The sequence below is a fragment of the Microcaecilia unicolor genome, chromosome 7, assembly GCF_901765095.1.
Source record: "Microcaecilia unicolor chromosome 7, aMicUni1.1, whole genome shotgun sequence".
Taxonomy (NCBI): Eukaryota; Metazoa; Chordata; class Amphibia; order Gymnophiona; family Siphonopidae; genus Microcaecilia; species Microcaecilia unicolor.
Genome location: NC_044037.1, coordinates 15,920,657 through 15,936,480, shown reverse-complemented (window position 1 = coordinate 15,936,480; position 15,824 = coordinate 15,920,657). Strand labels below are relative to the sequence as shown.

The following is a 15,824-nucleotide window of genomic DNA, read 5'->3' as shown; positions in this document are numbered from 1 at the left end:
GGGGATGCGTCTCATCCTAGACCTAAGGGCCCTGAACAAATATTTGATTCGAGAAAAGTTCAGGATGCTTTCCCTGGGCACCCTTATTCCCATGATTCAGAAAAACGACTGGCTGTGCTCCCTGGACTTGAAGGATGCTTATACACATATCCCGATACTGTCAGCTCACAGGCAGTATCTTCGATTCCGTCTGGGATTACAGCACTATCAGTATTGTGTACTGCCCTTTGGGCTCGCCTCTGCACCCCGGGTGTTCACCAAATGCCTGGTGGTCGTTGCAGCGTCGCTACGCAGGCTGGGAGAGCATGTGTTCCCTTATCTCGATGATTGGCTGGTGAAGAACACCTCGGAGGCAGGAGCTCTACAGTCCATGCAGATGACTCTCAAACTCCTGGAGCTACTCGGGTTTGTTATCAATTACCCAAAGCCCCATCTCCTTCCAGTTCAACAACTAGAATTCCTAGGAGTTCTGCTGGACTCTGACGGCTCGGACCTATCTTCCCGAAGCGATGGCGGACAACCTGTCCCTGGTTTCCTTGGCCAGACGTCTCAGCAGATCATAGCTCGGCAGATGTTGAGACTTCTGGGTGATATGGCCTCCACGGTTCATGTGACTCCCATGGCCCGTCTTCACATGAGATCAGCTCAATGGACCCTGTTTTCCCAGTGGTATCAAGCTGCTGCGGATCTAGAGGATGCAATCCAGTTGTCCACCGCTTTTCACAATTCCCTGCTATGGTGGACAATTCGCTCCAATTTGACCTTGGGACGTCCCTTCCAAATTCCTCAGCCTCAGAAAGTGCTGACTACGGATGCATCTCTCCCAGGGTGGGGAGCTCATGTAGATGGGCTCCACTCTCAGGGAGCTTGGTCCCTTCAGGAATCAGGTCTTCAGATCAATCTCCTGGAGTTGTGAGCGATCTGGAACGCTCTAAAGGCTTTCAGAGATCGGCTGTCCAATCAAATTATCCAAATTCAGACAGACAATCAGGTTGCCATGTGCTATGTCAAGCAGGGGGGCACCGGATCTCGCCCCGTGTCGGGAAGCCGTCCAGATGTGGCTTTGGGCCCGGCACAGCATGTTTATCCAGGCCACGTATCTGGCAGGCGTAAACAACAGTCTGGCTGACAGGTTGAGCAGGATAATGCAACCTCACGAGTGGTCTCTCAACAGGGCAGTTGTCCGCAAGATCTTCCGAGCATGGGGCACCCTCTCGTTGGATCTTTTTGACACTCAGACCAATCACAAGGTCCCTCAGTTCTGTTCCTGACTTCAGGCCCACGACAGACTAGCCTCAGATGCCTTTCTCCTACATTGGGGGTCAGGCCTTCTGTATGCGTATCCTCCCATACCTCTAGTAGGGAAGACTTTGCTGAAACTCAGGCAAGACCGCGGAGCCATGATTCTGATTGCTCCCTTTTGGCTGCGTCAGATCTGGTTTCCTCTTCTTCTGGAGTTGTCCTCCAAAGAACCGTGGAGATTGGAGTGTTTTCCAACCCTCATCATTCAGAACGAGGGGTTGCTTCTGCATCCCAACCTCCAGTCTCTGGCTCTCATGGCCTGGATGTTGAGGGCGTAGATTTTGCCTCCTTGGGTTTTTCTGAGGGTGTCTCCCGAGTTTTGCTTGCTTCCAGGAAAGATTCCACGAAGAGGTGTTACTCTTTTATGTTTAAATCATTTTTATTGATGGTATGAAACAATACAATCAAACATTCTTCCACTAAACATCTACCATCGTTTTATACCTTTTCCCTACTCTATCTTACCCCTTCCCCTCCCTTCCCTATTCTCCCCTCCCTTCCCTCTAACCCATCTCTTACTCCCCCGGTTATTAATATTCTAGGTGTACAGCAATGACACATAATTACATATTCAGTAATTGGCTTCTTGCCTCCGAGGGCATTGTGCCTAGGAATGGGCTCCATCTGTCTATGAATAAATCAAGCTCTGTGCAAGGCTTTTCCTTGCATGCTAGTCTCTCCAACCTCATCAGAAGTATTATTTGAGTTCTCCATATCTGAATCGATGGTCCTTTTACCTCCAACCAGTCTGTTAAGATAGTTTTCTTTGCCATCATGATGGCTCTTTTCACAAAGTCAGAATAGCCTTTAGGTCTCGGCCTGCTGAGCTGCGGCTTGCCAAATAATAGTAAGGGCGAGTATGTCCATCTTGTCTTCCACAGTTTCGCTATTTGCCTAACTAGGCTAGTCCAGAACTGCACAACTCGGGGACAACTCCAGAACATGTGCCCCAGAGTTGCTCCATCCTCTCCACACTTGGGGCAAGCCCCGTCCGGAGATAAGCCCATGTGGAAAGCCCGTCGAGGTGGAATATAAAGCCGGAGGGCAAACCGGTATTGGGACTCCCAGTACCCGGCCCAATTAGTTATTTGTTTTAATGTCAACACATGCTCCTTAAACATGCTAGGAGATACCTGCAACGATAGTTCCTTACTCCAGTCTCTAGCATACTTAGCATAGTCCAGTTCCGACTTGGTGTCTTTTATATGTCTGTGGTGGTACGATAATGGTACCTTCTGCTGTGAGTTCAAGGACAAAGCTGTGAGTAGTTCCTCTTGAATGTCCTCTGCAAGTGCCTCCCAGGGCAAACTGGTCACATAGTGTTTTAGTTGCCAGTAGTGAAACTGGTCTTTAGGCCTTAGAAGTTTTAGGCCTTGTAGTTGCACATAAGATTGTAGTCTCCCATTCTCCGTAAGATTGTAAGCTCTTTGAGCAGGGACTGTCCTTCTATGTTTCAATTGTACAGCGCTGCGTAACCCTAGTAGCGCTTTAGAAATGCTAGTTAGTAGTAGTAGTATGGGTTGTAGATATGTGACTCCTTGTTTTGTCCATCTAGTAAATATAGTGTATAGGGCACCTGGTGGAAATTCCGGGTTTCCTCCTAGTGGCAAAAGTGGAGTCACTTTGTAAGAGCAGTGATGCAATTTACATAGCCACCTCCAGGTCTTCTGGGCAGTAGGCAAGACGTGAGATATCTCCAACGTTGGTGATATTTTGCATTGTAATCCATGGAGTAAACTGCTAAAATGATACGGGCTGAACAACTCCAGTTCAATTTTTGTTGCTGAAAAATCTGTAGTGCTTCTAAACCAGTCATTTAAATGTCTCATAGCACAGGCTATGGTTAATGATCTGATGTTCAACAGTCCCAATCCTCCATACTCTCTTGGGGAGCTTACCATGTCCAAAGATAGCCTGGGTTTCTTCCCTCGCCACAGAAATTTTGTCAGAGCAAGAGTCAACTTTTTTTCATCTATACCCTTTAAGTATATTGGTAACAATGAAATGGGGAGCCCCTGCCACCGTGCCAGTTTTGTTATCGTTTCTGATAATAACCTGGGGACATTGGAGTCATATAATTTAGACAGATCTTGTGGGATGTGTACCCCTAAGTATTTAATTGTTGTCCGTGGTTTCAACTGAAGGTCATTGGCTACCCATGACTCCACCCCCTGAGGGAACACCTGCATAATGTTAGATTTCTGCAAATTTACCTTGAAACCTGAGAGGCCTCCAAAGGCAGATGTGCATTGAATTAACGTGGAGACTGATATTTCGGGTCGTGTTGTCACTATCAAAAGATCATCAGCAAAGGCCATCACCTTAACATTGTCCCCTCCCACCTCCACCCCCGGAATGCCTGACTCCCTAACTAGGGTACTCAACAGAGGTTCGATCGCTAATAAAAACAGTGCGGGGGAGAGGGGGCATCCCTGCCTGGTTCCTCGTGCTATGGGGAATTGTGGGGTGCGAGTTCCATTCACTAGCACTGCGGCTGTCGGGTGAGAATATAAGGCCTGAATCGCCCGTTGTACCCATCCCCGAATCCCAAGGAAATAAAGTACCTCAAACAAGTAATCCCAGTCTACAGAGTCAAAAGCCTTCTCGGCATCTAAGCTAACTAGCACTGACTGAGTCTTTGAGTGTTGGTAGTGTCCCATGGCTAGTAGTAGTCGCCGCACATTAACTACTGACTGTCGGTTGCGAACAAAACCCTACCTGGGCTGGGTTTATTAAGCGAGGAAGATATGTATGGAGTCTATTGGAGAGCAATTTGGCCAGGATTTTAACTTCAACGTTTATTAAGGAGATTGGCCTGTAGGAATCCGCTTGTGTATCTGGTCTCCCTGGTTTTAAAAGTAAGGTTATGAGTGCCTCGTTCGCATGCGCTGGGAACGTTTGCTGGCGTACCACCTCTTCAAAATAGTCTTGAAGGGCTCCTGTTACCAAGGGTCCCAGGATTTTATAAAACTCACTTGTATAGCCATCAGGGCCAGGAGCTGAGTGCAGAGGCAAAGATTTAATAATTTCTTGCAGCTCTTTCCCTGACATAGGGGTTTCTAGGGCCCTTGCCTCCTCACTCGTCAATTGTTCCATACCTGCTTTTCGGAGATAGTTATGAATGGCTTCTGTATCTGGCGGGAGCCCCTGCTTATACATTGAGCTAAAGAACTCTTGGAAAACCTATGCTATGTTCTCTCTTTTGTGTTGAACCTCTCCCTTTCTGTTCTTTACCGCTGTTATTACACGGGGTCCTCCCTTATGTTTGACCAGGCTCACCAGCAGTGTCCCTGTTCTGTTACCAAACCTCTGGAGTTTGTATTTCCTAAAGAGTAATGCCCTGGCAGCTCTCTCCTGAAGCAAGGTATTTAACGCTATTTGGGCAGTTTGCATTTGTTCTTTGTGTTGGGTACTAGGGGTTTGAATAAATCTACGTTTCGGTTTTTGGAACTTTTTCTCCAGATTGACAATGGCCCCCGTCAGTCTGCGCTCTCGTCTTGCTGTGTATGCAATAATGTTGCCTCGTATAACTGCTTTTGCTGCTGGCCAGAAAATAGCAGGGCGGTCCTTATATTCTGAATTAAGTTCTGCAAACTCTGCCCACTTCCCTTGTACATAACTTTGAAAGTCTCTGTTCGAGGTTAGATAGGACGGGAACCGCCACCCCACAGCACCGTGACCTTTCTCTGTTACTTTCAGGTCTACCCACACCGTCGCGTGATCTGTTACCTCTTCTGGTCCGATTTTCACTTCCTCCACCTGGGAGAATATTTTCTTGTCTTATCTATTCTAGAAAAAGTGCCATGCGCTCTTGACAAATGTGTATATTCCCGCTCTTCTGGGTGTAAAGTCCGCCATGCATCTACGACATGGAGCTCTTGCATAAAGTGATGCAGAGCTCTGGCACTAGGTCCCCCCCGCGCTGCACACCTAGGCGTTGAGCAATCCAGCGTTGGATCCGCTACTAGGTTAAAGTCACCCAAAACTAACAATGGGAGAGATCTATAAAGTAGGCATGTTTGTACTATCTGGTCATAGAAGGACTTATTATACAAGTTCGGTCCATATACCGCCACTACCAAATATTCTTTGTGATGTAACCATAAGCGGATGATTATGAACCCCCCCTGTGGGTTGCTGGTTATTAGCTGGGATTTAGCCACTAGGCCTTTGCGAATTAAAATCGCTACTCCTCGCTTTCTTCCCTCAGCTGATGTAGCATGCACTTCTCCCACCCAACCTCGCTTTAGCTTTTGGTGTTCCTCTGGGGTTAATCGTGTTTCTTGCAGGCAGGCTACGTCTGCTTTATGACGCTTTAAGGCTGCTAGGATCTTAGTCCTTTTTACTGGTGTTGTGATACCTCCCACGTTCCACGTCAGGAACCTAGTTGACGTAGCCTTAGGTATGTAGTGGGATCAAGTGTCTAACTGTCAGGTTATTTCTTTTTAGTTTAGCCCCCGGTGCCCAGCTCACCGTAGCAACTCTCCCCTTCCCATTGCCAGACTCCGTGAATTCTTGCTGTCTCAATGGTCCCACAACCCCTTTTTTTTTGTATGGTCTATATCTATCTTCCACAATGGGTCCACATTCCTTTAACTTCGCCATGAGTGCCTTGCATTTTATCCTCCTCTTCCCCTCCCTTCCTTCCCTCCCTTCCCTCCCTTCCATTCCCTGCCCGCCCAACCCTCTATACTTCCATGCCATTAGCCCCTCACTCTCCTTCCCGAACAGCGGTTAGGGGAGTGTAGATCTAATGATGGTGGGCTGCCCCCCCCCCCCCCACCTTGAATCATATCTTAGGGAACGAAGCCTCTACGTGTATATAACTTATCTGCACATATTATTAGCTGAAAACAAACTTACATGAACAACATATGTGAACCAGAGTTCTAGTGAACTTAACTCAATGTCCTGCATTTTGGATGTCTTCCCTTTCATCAGGAGTGCCTGTTTCAAATTTGGCCTCTGTTGGTTTGTCTACCACGTGCTATGAATCCTCAACCTTGTTCTGAGTCCATGGTGTTATCATATTTTAGTCCTTGTTGTGCTTCTTGTGGTGTTGCAAAAGTTCTCCACGTGCCGTCAATTTGCACCTTTAGCAGCGCTGGATATAGCAGCATAAATCGTTGTTTGTCAGTTACCAAGCATCGGCAGATAGGCCCAAAGCCCATCCGCCTCTCTTGCACTGCTATGGAATAGTCCTGGAATACTTTTATAGGTGAGCCTTCAAAAGTCAGTGTGGCCCACTTTGATCGGGCCCCTCGCAAGATTTCTTCTTTGTGTACAAAATTATTTACCTTTACAATTACGGCCCTTGGCCTTGTTCCTGTATTGTTCCGCTTCCCCAATCGGTGCGCGCGCTCCAGGCACAACGGCCCTACACTATCAGAGAGTGCGAATTCTGTCTTGAGCCAGCGCTCGAGTTGAAAGGAGAGGGAGCGGTCCGGAACCGACTCAGGTACTCCAATTATTCGTAGGTTCGACCTCCTAGATCGGTTTTCCAGGTCGTCAAGATGCTGGGTGAGAGCTCCGAGTTCACGCCGCAGGTCTTTTATCTCGGACGCCTTGGCTGATTCAGTATCTTCGATTTCAGAAACTTGCACTTCTAATTCCCCGGTCCTTCGGGTTGTTTCATCTAAGCGCGTTTCCATTCCCGCTATTTGCTCGGAGAGCTTAGAAAATTGCGGTGCCAGGGCAGATTGTACTGCTTCCGTTAGTTGAGACAGCTGTGCAGGGGTAAATGCTGGAACACCGTCTGGCTTCGGGCTTGCCGCCATCTTGTTCTCTCCCTGCCCGCGTTGTTTTTCAGCCTCTTTCTTTGCTGTCCTGGTCGACATCTCCCTCTGTTCGCGCACTACAAAGTGGTCCATAAACTCTGTCGCAGTGTAGTGCCCAGGATTCGTTCTTTCCCGAATTTTGTTATTTCTGGTGGTTTTAAGGGGGGGGGGCTAACCCAGGAGAAAGCCAAGACACGTCTGCTCTCTCTCAGTCCATCACGTGATCTCGGTGTTACTCTTTTAAATAGAGGAGGTTTGCCATCTGGCGTGGATAGCAAGGCCCTGGATCCTCGCTCTTGTTCTATACAGACCCTGCTTGAATACCTTCTACACTTGTCAGAGTCTGGTCTTAAGATCAACTTTGTAAGAGTTTATCTTAATGCTATTAGTGCTTATCATTATTGTGTGGAGGGTAAGCCTATCTCTGGACAGCCTTTAGTTGTTTGATTCATGAGAGGTTTGCTTTTGTCAAAGCCCCCTATCAAACCTCCTACATTGTCATGGGATCTCAAAGTCGTCCTCACCCAGCTGATGAAACCTCCTTTTGAGCCACCTGGATTCCTGCCATCTGAAGTAGTTAATAGAAAATAGATAATTTTGTGGATCAGGGTGTAGATTTTTAAGATGATCCTTTTTCTGATTGGGAGCCAGTGTAGGTTTTCTCGGAGGGGTTTAGCACTTTCAAATCATGTTTTACCAAATAGCCTGGCTTCTGTGTTTTGGGCAGTCTGGAGTTTTTTTGTGAGTTGTTCTTTACATCCTGCATAGATTCCGTTGCAATAATCTGCATGGCTTAGAACCATTGATTGTATTAGGTTTCGAAATATTTCCCTCGGGAAGAAAGGTTTTACGCATTTAAGTTTCCACATTGAGTAGAACATTTTTTTTGTTACGGAGTTTACTCGGCTGTCAAGAGTAAGGTTGCGGTCGATTGTGACACCAAGTATTTTTAGGCTGAGATAGGGAGGGTGTGTTCTGGGGTGTTTATGGTTGTAGGTTTTTACTTGTTGTGTTGAGATGAGAGGATGAGGCAGTATGTTTTTTCAGTGTTCAGATTCAATTGGAATGAGTTTGCCCATGAGTCCATGATTTTGAGGCCTACCCTGATTTCATTGGTTATTTCTGTCAAATCATGTCTGAAGGGAATGTAGATTGTAACATCGTCAGCATAGATGAACGGGTTTAGGCCTTGATTGGATAAAGGCTTTGCCAGTGGGATCATCAATATGTTGAAGATTATTGGTTATAGTGGTGATCCTTGAGGTACTCCGTAGGCTGCTTTCCACAGTGATGATATGTTTGAATTTGATTTTACTTGGTATGTTCTGGTGGTTAGAAAGCCCTTGATCTAATTGAGTATATTTCCACCAATCCCGAAGTGGTCAAGGAGTCTTAGTAATATATTGTGGTTTACCATGTCGAATGCGCTCGACATGTAGAATTGGAGGAGAAGTATACTTTTACCTGTAGCTATTTCCTGCTTGAATTTGGCCAGGAGAGTGACTAGGACAGTTTCAGTACTATGGTGGGGACGGAATCCTGATTGTGATTCGTGTAGTATTGAGAATTTGTCCATGTAGTCGGTAAGCTGTTTGGTCACCAAGCTGTCCATCAGTTTGACTACTAGTGGGATAGATGCATCTGGGCGGTAGTTGGTGAGATCGTTTGTGTTTTTCTTGGTGTCTTTTGGTATTTTGGTGAGTAGGATGTTACCATATTCCTCGGGGAAGAGACCTTGTAGCATGAAATTTAGGTGGGATGTGAGGTCTGCTATGAAGCGGTCGGGGGCGGATTTAAGTAGATGGCTGGGGCAGGCATCCAGATTGAAGTGGGTGTTGGCGAACCTATGAGTTTCTTGTGTAACTGATTCAGTGGTGAGAGGAGTAAATGTTAACCAAATATGGTCAGCTGGGCATCCACCAGGGGTTAGGGCCAGGCCATTGATGAAGCTTTTGATGTCGGTATTGTGCTGAGGAAGTGTGTTGCGTAATTTTCTTATTTTTTCATTAAATTAATTAGCAAGTTTGTCTGCGGATGGAATGTCTGTGTTAGTTGTGGTGATTGGAGTGGTGTCTAGTAGCTTATTTACGAGTTGAAATATTTTCTTCAGGTCTTTATAATCTGGTCCTATTTTAGTTTTGTAGTAGGACCTTTTGGTCTGTCATTGCATATTTGTATTTTCTATGTATTTGTTTCCATGCATTGAGTGTATGTTCATCTTTTCTCTTTTTCCAATGCTCGTTCAAGTTTCCTGGGTTGTGTTTTAAGTTTTTTTAAGTCGTCTTTGAACCATGGTATCGAGTTTTGTCTTCTTGATATTCTTGTCTTTAAGGTTGCTATTTCATTTAGTACGCTTCTGCCTCGGCCAAGAGATCAGGGGAGTCTTCCACAGTGATGGGGTGCCGGTCCACTCCTCGATTCCTGCAGTAGGAGGACGTCTTTCCCTCTTTCTCGAGGAGTGGATCAAGATTACTTCTCAGTGGGTCCTGGACCTGATCAGAGAAGGTTACCGATTGGAATTCGGTGCCGTCAAACGGGTGGCGGTAGAGGAGACCTTGCAAGTCTTGCTGCACCTCGGAGCGGTGATCCCGGTGCCTCCCGCCGAACGCGGCTGGGGTCGCTACTCCATTTATTTTGTGGTGCCTTGAAGAGGCGGGTCTTTCAGACCGATCCTCGACTTACAAAGAGTCAACGAGGCCCTAAGAGTGCGTCACTTTCGCATGAAAACCCTGTGCTCCGTCATTGCGGCGCTACAGCCAGGAGAGTTTCTGACGTCTCTGGACATAAAAGAAGCGTATTTGCACATTCTTATTTGGCCTCCGCATCAGCGGTTTCTCCGGTTTGCGGTGTTGGACCAACATTTCCAGTTTCGGGCCTTGCCTTTTTGCCTTGCCACAGCTCCCCGTACCTTTTCCAAAGGTAATGGTGGTGGTGGCTGCCTTTCTCAGGCGAGAGGGTGTCAGGTTTCACCCTTATCTCGACGACTGGCTCATCAGAGCGGATTCGGCAGACGAAAGCCGTCTTGCCCACAGCCAGAGTGGTTACAGTCCTGCAGACTCTGGGCTGGGTCGTCAATATACCCAAAAGTCACCTGACCCCCTCTCAGTCTCTCGAGTATTGGGGGTCTGGTTTGACACGGCCTCGGGGTTTGTCTTTCTCCCCGACCACATAATGCCACACTGGGAAAAGACCAAGGGTCCATCGAGCCCAGCATCCTGTCCACGACAGCGGCCAATCTAGGCCAAGTGCACCTGGCATGCTTCCCAAACGTACAAACATTCTATACATGTTATTCCTGGAATTGTGGATTTTTCCCAAATCCATTTAGTAGTGGTTTAACCCCTTTTTAAACTCTGTCAAGCTAACCGCCTTCACCACGTTCTCTGGCAACAAATTTCAGAGTTTAATTATGCGTTGGGTGAAGAAACATTTTCTCCGATTTGTTTTAAATGTACTACACTGTAGTTTCATTGCATGCCCCCCCTAGTCCTAGTATTTTTGGAAAGCTTGAACAGGTGCTTCACATCCACCTGTTCCACTCCACTCATTGCTTTATATACCTCATCATGTCTCCCCTCAGCCGTCTCTTCTGCAAGCTGAAAAGCCCTAGCCTCCTAGCTTCAGAAATGGGTCCGTCTGCTCCTGCGGATGCCTCGCCCTCGAGCTTGGGATGTTGTCCAGCTTCTGGGGTCAATGACTGCCACCATGGAGGTGGTTCCCTGGGTGAGAGCTCATATGAGGCCACTGCAGATTGCTCTGCTCCAACAATGGTCGCCGGTCTCCCAGGAATACCAACGCAGACTAACGTGGCTCCCTGCGGCCCGGCACAGTATGAATTGGTGGCTCTCCGACAGGATGCCGCGACAGGGAATGCCACTCGCGCTTCCTTTTTGGCGCCTGGTGATAACGAATGCCAGCCTTTCGAGCTGGGGAGCTCTTTGCCAGGGAAGCTATGCTCAGGGTCAGTGGACACCTGTGGAAGTGGGGTGGTCCATCAATCGCTTGGAACTGAGAGAGATATTCCAGGCTCTTGTGGCCTTCCACAAGACTCTGAAGGGGCTTGCTCTCCAATTTCTATCAGACAACACGACAGCGGTGGCCTTCATCAATCGTCAGGGCGGCACTCAGTGCAGGGCCCTGGCCACGGAGGCCGCTCAGATTTTCCACTGGGCCGAGCTTCAGTTGCATCTGCTGTCCGCAGTTCACATCGCAGGTCAGAGCAACGGGCAAGCCGATTTTCTCAGCAGGCATCAAATCGACCTGGTGGAATGGGAGCTGGCAGAAGAAGTTTTTCTTCAGATTTGTTCCAAATGGGGGACTCCCGGATTGGATCTAATGGCGTCAAGTACAAACGCCAAAAAAGTCCCTCGCTTTTACAGCAGAAGGAGATATCCTTGCTCGGCGGGGTTGGATGCACTGGCTCAACCCTGGCCCTCGGGCCTCCTGTATGTGTTCCCTCCTTGGCCCTTGATAGGGCAAGCCCTCCTGCGGATTCGACTGCACCGGTGATTGGTGATTCTTATCGCTCCAGACTGGCCAAGGCGTCCGTGGTATGCGTATCTACATCGGATGATGGTGGAGGCTCCATTTCCTTTTCCTCTGCTGCTGAACCTGTTGGTTGAAAGTCCGGTGACTATGGAGGATCCCTGCCGATTTGGTCTTACGGCCTGGCTCTTGAGAGGGCACAATTGAGAGATAAGGGCTACTCTAACAAGGTCATCTGTACTCTCTTGCAGACCCGCAAGTGGTCTACCTCCGCAGCTTATGCTCGTATCTGGCGCAAGTTTGAGGCGTGATGTGTTTCAAAGGCGATCACACCTACACGGGCTACAGTCTCGCCGGTACTGGACTTTTTGCAGGATGGTTTACAAAATGGTCTGGCTTATAATTCCCTGCAGGTTCAAGTGGCAGCATTGGCATGCTTTTGAGGGAAAGTCTCGGGCTTATCCCTTGCTGCTCATCCCGACATTGTCCGATTTCTCAGGGGGGGAGCTTCGGCTCAGTCCTCCCGTGCGATTGCCTTGTCCGGCCTGGAAGCTGGGGCTGGTTTTGAAGGCTCTCCAGCGTTCGCCTTTCGAGCCGCTTAAGCGAGCTTCGAAGAAGGATGTGACTCTCAAGACAGTCTTTTTGGTAGCCATGACATCGGCTAGACGTGTATCTGAGCTGCAGGCACTGTCTTGTCGAGAGACCCTTTTCTACACTTCTCCGAGTCCGGAGTAACGGTGCGACCAGTGCCTTCCTTCCTGTCTAAGTGGTTTCAGCGTTTCACCTGAACCAGCCCATTTTTCTTCCTTCCTTTTCTAGGGAAGACTCTCTGGATTCCTTTGGGCATTTGCATCTTTTGGATGTCTGCAGGGCTCTGTTGCAGTATCTACAGATGTCAAATGACTTCAGGACTTCTGATCACCTTTTTATATTGTTGACAGGTCCTTGACGTGGGTGTCCGTCGTCTAAGGCCACTATAGCCCGTTGGCTCAGGGACGTCATTTTTTCTGCGTATCTGCTTTCAGGACGGTCTCCGCCTGAAGCGGGCGCATTCCACGAGGGAGATGTCTTCCTTGTGGACTGACACGGGTGCACTTTCTCTTCTAGAGATGTGTTGTGCGGCTACTTGGGCTTCTCAGCTCTCCTTTGCCCAGCATTACAGGCTGGATGTTGCAGCAAAGCAAGACGCGCAGTTTGGAGCGCAGGTGCTTGCGCGCAGCGTGGCCTGTTCCACCCTACGTAGGGAGTGCTTTTGTACATCCCATCAGTTAATGGATTCATCTGCTGCTGATGACAAGGAAGGGAAAATTAGGTTCTTACCTTGGTAATTTTCTTTCCTTTAGTCACAGCAGATGAATCCATGATCCCTCTCTGTCTGACTGTTTTTTGTTCAGATCTTTCATGCAGATATTGTATCTCATCGGGAGAAGTTGGAAACCAGTTTTCAGAATTTCTACATGCTGTTCTATTACAGGAGGTTGAGAATGTCCCTCCTTTGTGTGGTTATTGCTCCGGTTCTGAGGCGTTTGTTCGCTGTGAGGAACGTTTATGTTATTCTATCTTTATGATTCACTCTGCTTTGGAAATTTCAAATACTGAAGGCAGAAGGGGGCTAGCCGTCAAAGGGTCACTGTGGTTTTTCAGTGTTCTCTATCTCCACCTGCTGGTAGGCGGATACAACCCATCAGTTAAATGGATTCATCTGGTGTGACTAAAGGAAAGAAAATTACCAAGGTAAGAACCTAATTTTCCCTTAATTTTGGAGGCCGTATCTTGCTAAGGATGTAAAAAGACTTGAAATGGTTCAAAGAAAAGCGTTAAAAATGATATGGGGTTTGCTTAGCAAGACGTACGAGGAGAGACTTGACAACCTGAACATCTATATCCTATAGGAATGGAGAAACAGGGATGATATGATACAGACGTTGAAATATTTGAAAGGTATTAATCTGTAAACAAAGCTTTTCCAAAGTCGGGAAGGTGGTAGAACTAGAGGATATGAATTGAGGTTGAAGGGAGGGCTGACTCGGGAATAATGTCAGTAAGTATCTTTTCACTGAGAGGGTGGTAGATACCTGGAATGTCCTCATGAAAATGGTAACAATTTTGTTTACAAAGAATGGATCCACAGAAGCTTAGCAGGAGATTTGGTGGCAACACTGGTAATTCGGAAGAAAAGCCAATGCTGGGCAGACTTCTATGGTCTGTGTCCTGTTTGTGGTTGAATAGATTTGATGGGTTGGAGTGGAGCTTTTCAGGGACTTCGATGACAACTTCAGAAGTTTTAGAAAAAGGATAGTGCCGGGCAGACTTCTACAGTCTGTGCCCTGAAAATGTCAAGTACAAATCAAGATCAGGTATATGTATGAAGTATCACATCATACCTTATGTAATGAGTTTATCTTGTTGGACAGACTGTGGATGGACCTTACAGGTCTTTATCTGCTGCCATCTACTAAGTTACTATGCTATGTTAGTATGTGTGTATTCTGGAACCTCCACTGCTTTGGCAGAGTCATACTTGAGTTTTCCATTGAGTACCAGCCCACTTGTACCAATGATGTCACTGGAAAAATTAATGTCTCTCTCTCTGCTGTTAGGTAGGGATAATAAGCAATAGTTCTGGACAGTAAAGCCTGACTAGAGGAGAGGAAGTGAACAAGTATGACTAAATTTCACCTTTCAAAATAAGCTTCATAGTCTTCAAAAGCACTCGTTCAAAGTAATCCCATTCAGTACAAAATCAAAATTATGGCAGGAGGTATATCATAAGCTATCGGTTAAACCACACAAAGAGGCAGAACTCATAATCTATTAAAAAACAAAAAAAGGGACAAGCAAAGTAGTAAAAAATAAAAGTAAGTGAGAAACACTTAAGGGAAAAATATTCTCTTGCTCTTAGAAATTTTTGCTAGTTCCTTCTGTTAAATCTCTCTTCTTACTCCAGTTATTGCAGTAGTTTCTTCAGCATGGTGCTATGCTCCTTCCAGGACCCTGCAATATTAGATCTTTGGTATGGCCACTAGAGGTTTATTTAATTTTTTTAATTTTTGTTACATTTGTACCCTGTGCTTTCCCACTCATGGCAGGCTCAATGCGGCAGGCAATGGAGGGTTAAGTGACTTGCCCAGAGTCACAAGGAGCTGCCTGTGCTGGGAATCGAACTCAGTTCCTCAGTTCCCCAGGACCAAAGTCCACCACCCTAACCACTAGGCCACTCCTCCACTCCATAATGCAGTACCCCTTCTCCATAAGGAGCTATGAGGGGTTCTGTATGTCAGTGGATAGCAGACCTGGCTAGCCCGTGATTTGGATTTTATGTGGAGTAGCCTAGTGCTTAGAGCATTGGGCTGACAACCAGGAAAGCCAGTTAAGATCCCACTGCTGAGCTTCTTGTGACCTTGGGCCTCAGGTACAAATTAACCCCCCTGTTTACTAAGCTACGTGGCAGTGCCGACACAGCTCATTCAGAGTGAATGGGCTTTGCTGGCATTAGTGCATGGTAGCGGCTAGGATGGCTTTGTAAACAGGGGTTAGATTGTAAGCCGTCTGGAGACAGTAAAATGCATAGAGTACCTGAATGTAACTCACCTTGAGTTACTGTTGAGAAAGGTGTGAAGTAAATCCAAATAACTAAAATAAATGTTTGCATTACATAGAAATTTTTGAAGCTTTAAATAAGTAACAAAAATAAATGTTTGCATTAATTACATTAAATATTTATATATACCTTTTTAAGTTTTAAATGCAAAATTCAAATTTTCATTCAGTTCATGGCTGAACTGTAGAGAAAATTAGAAAGATAATTATCTGGGATGAAGTTCAATGTTGACAAGTGCAAAGTGATGCATGTGGGTAAGAGGAACCCGAATTATAGCTACGTCTTGCAAGGTTCCGCGTTAGGAGTTACGGATCAAGAAAGGGATCTGGGTGTCGTCGTCGATGATACGCTGAAACCTTCTGCTCAGTGTGCTGCTGCGGCTAGGAAAGCGAATAGAATGTTGGGTGTTATTAGGAAGGGTATGGAGTCCAGGTGTGCGGATGTTATAATGCCGTTGTATCGCTCCATGGTGCGACCGCACCTGGAGTATTGTGTTCAGTACTGGTCTCCGTATCTCAAAAAAGATATAGTAGAATTGGAAAAGGTACAGCGAAGGGCGACGAAAATGATAGTGGGGATGGGACGACTTTCCTATGAAGAGAGGCTGAGAAGGCTAGGGCTTTTCAGCTTGGAGAAGAGACGGCTGAGGGGAGATATGA

General features: G+C 46.9%; 1 protein-coding gene across 3 annotated transcripts in view; it reads left to right on the top strand.

Annotated features, from left to right (window-relative positions):
* Positions 1 to 15,824, top strand: part of ATRX (ATRX chromatin remodeler) — a 453,401-nt gene that overhangs the window by 32,785 nt on the left and 404,792 nt on the right. The gene's annotated exons all lie outside the window — the stretch shown is intronic.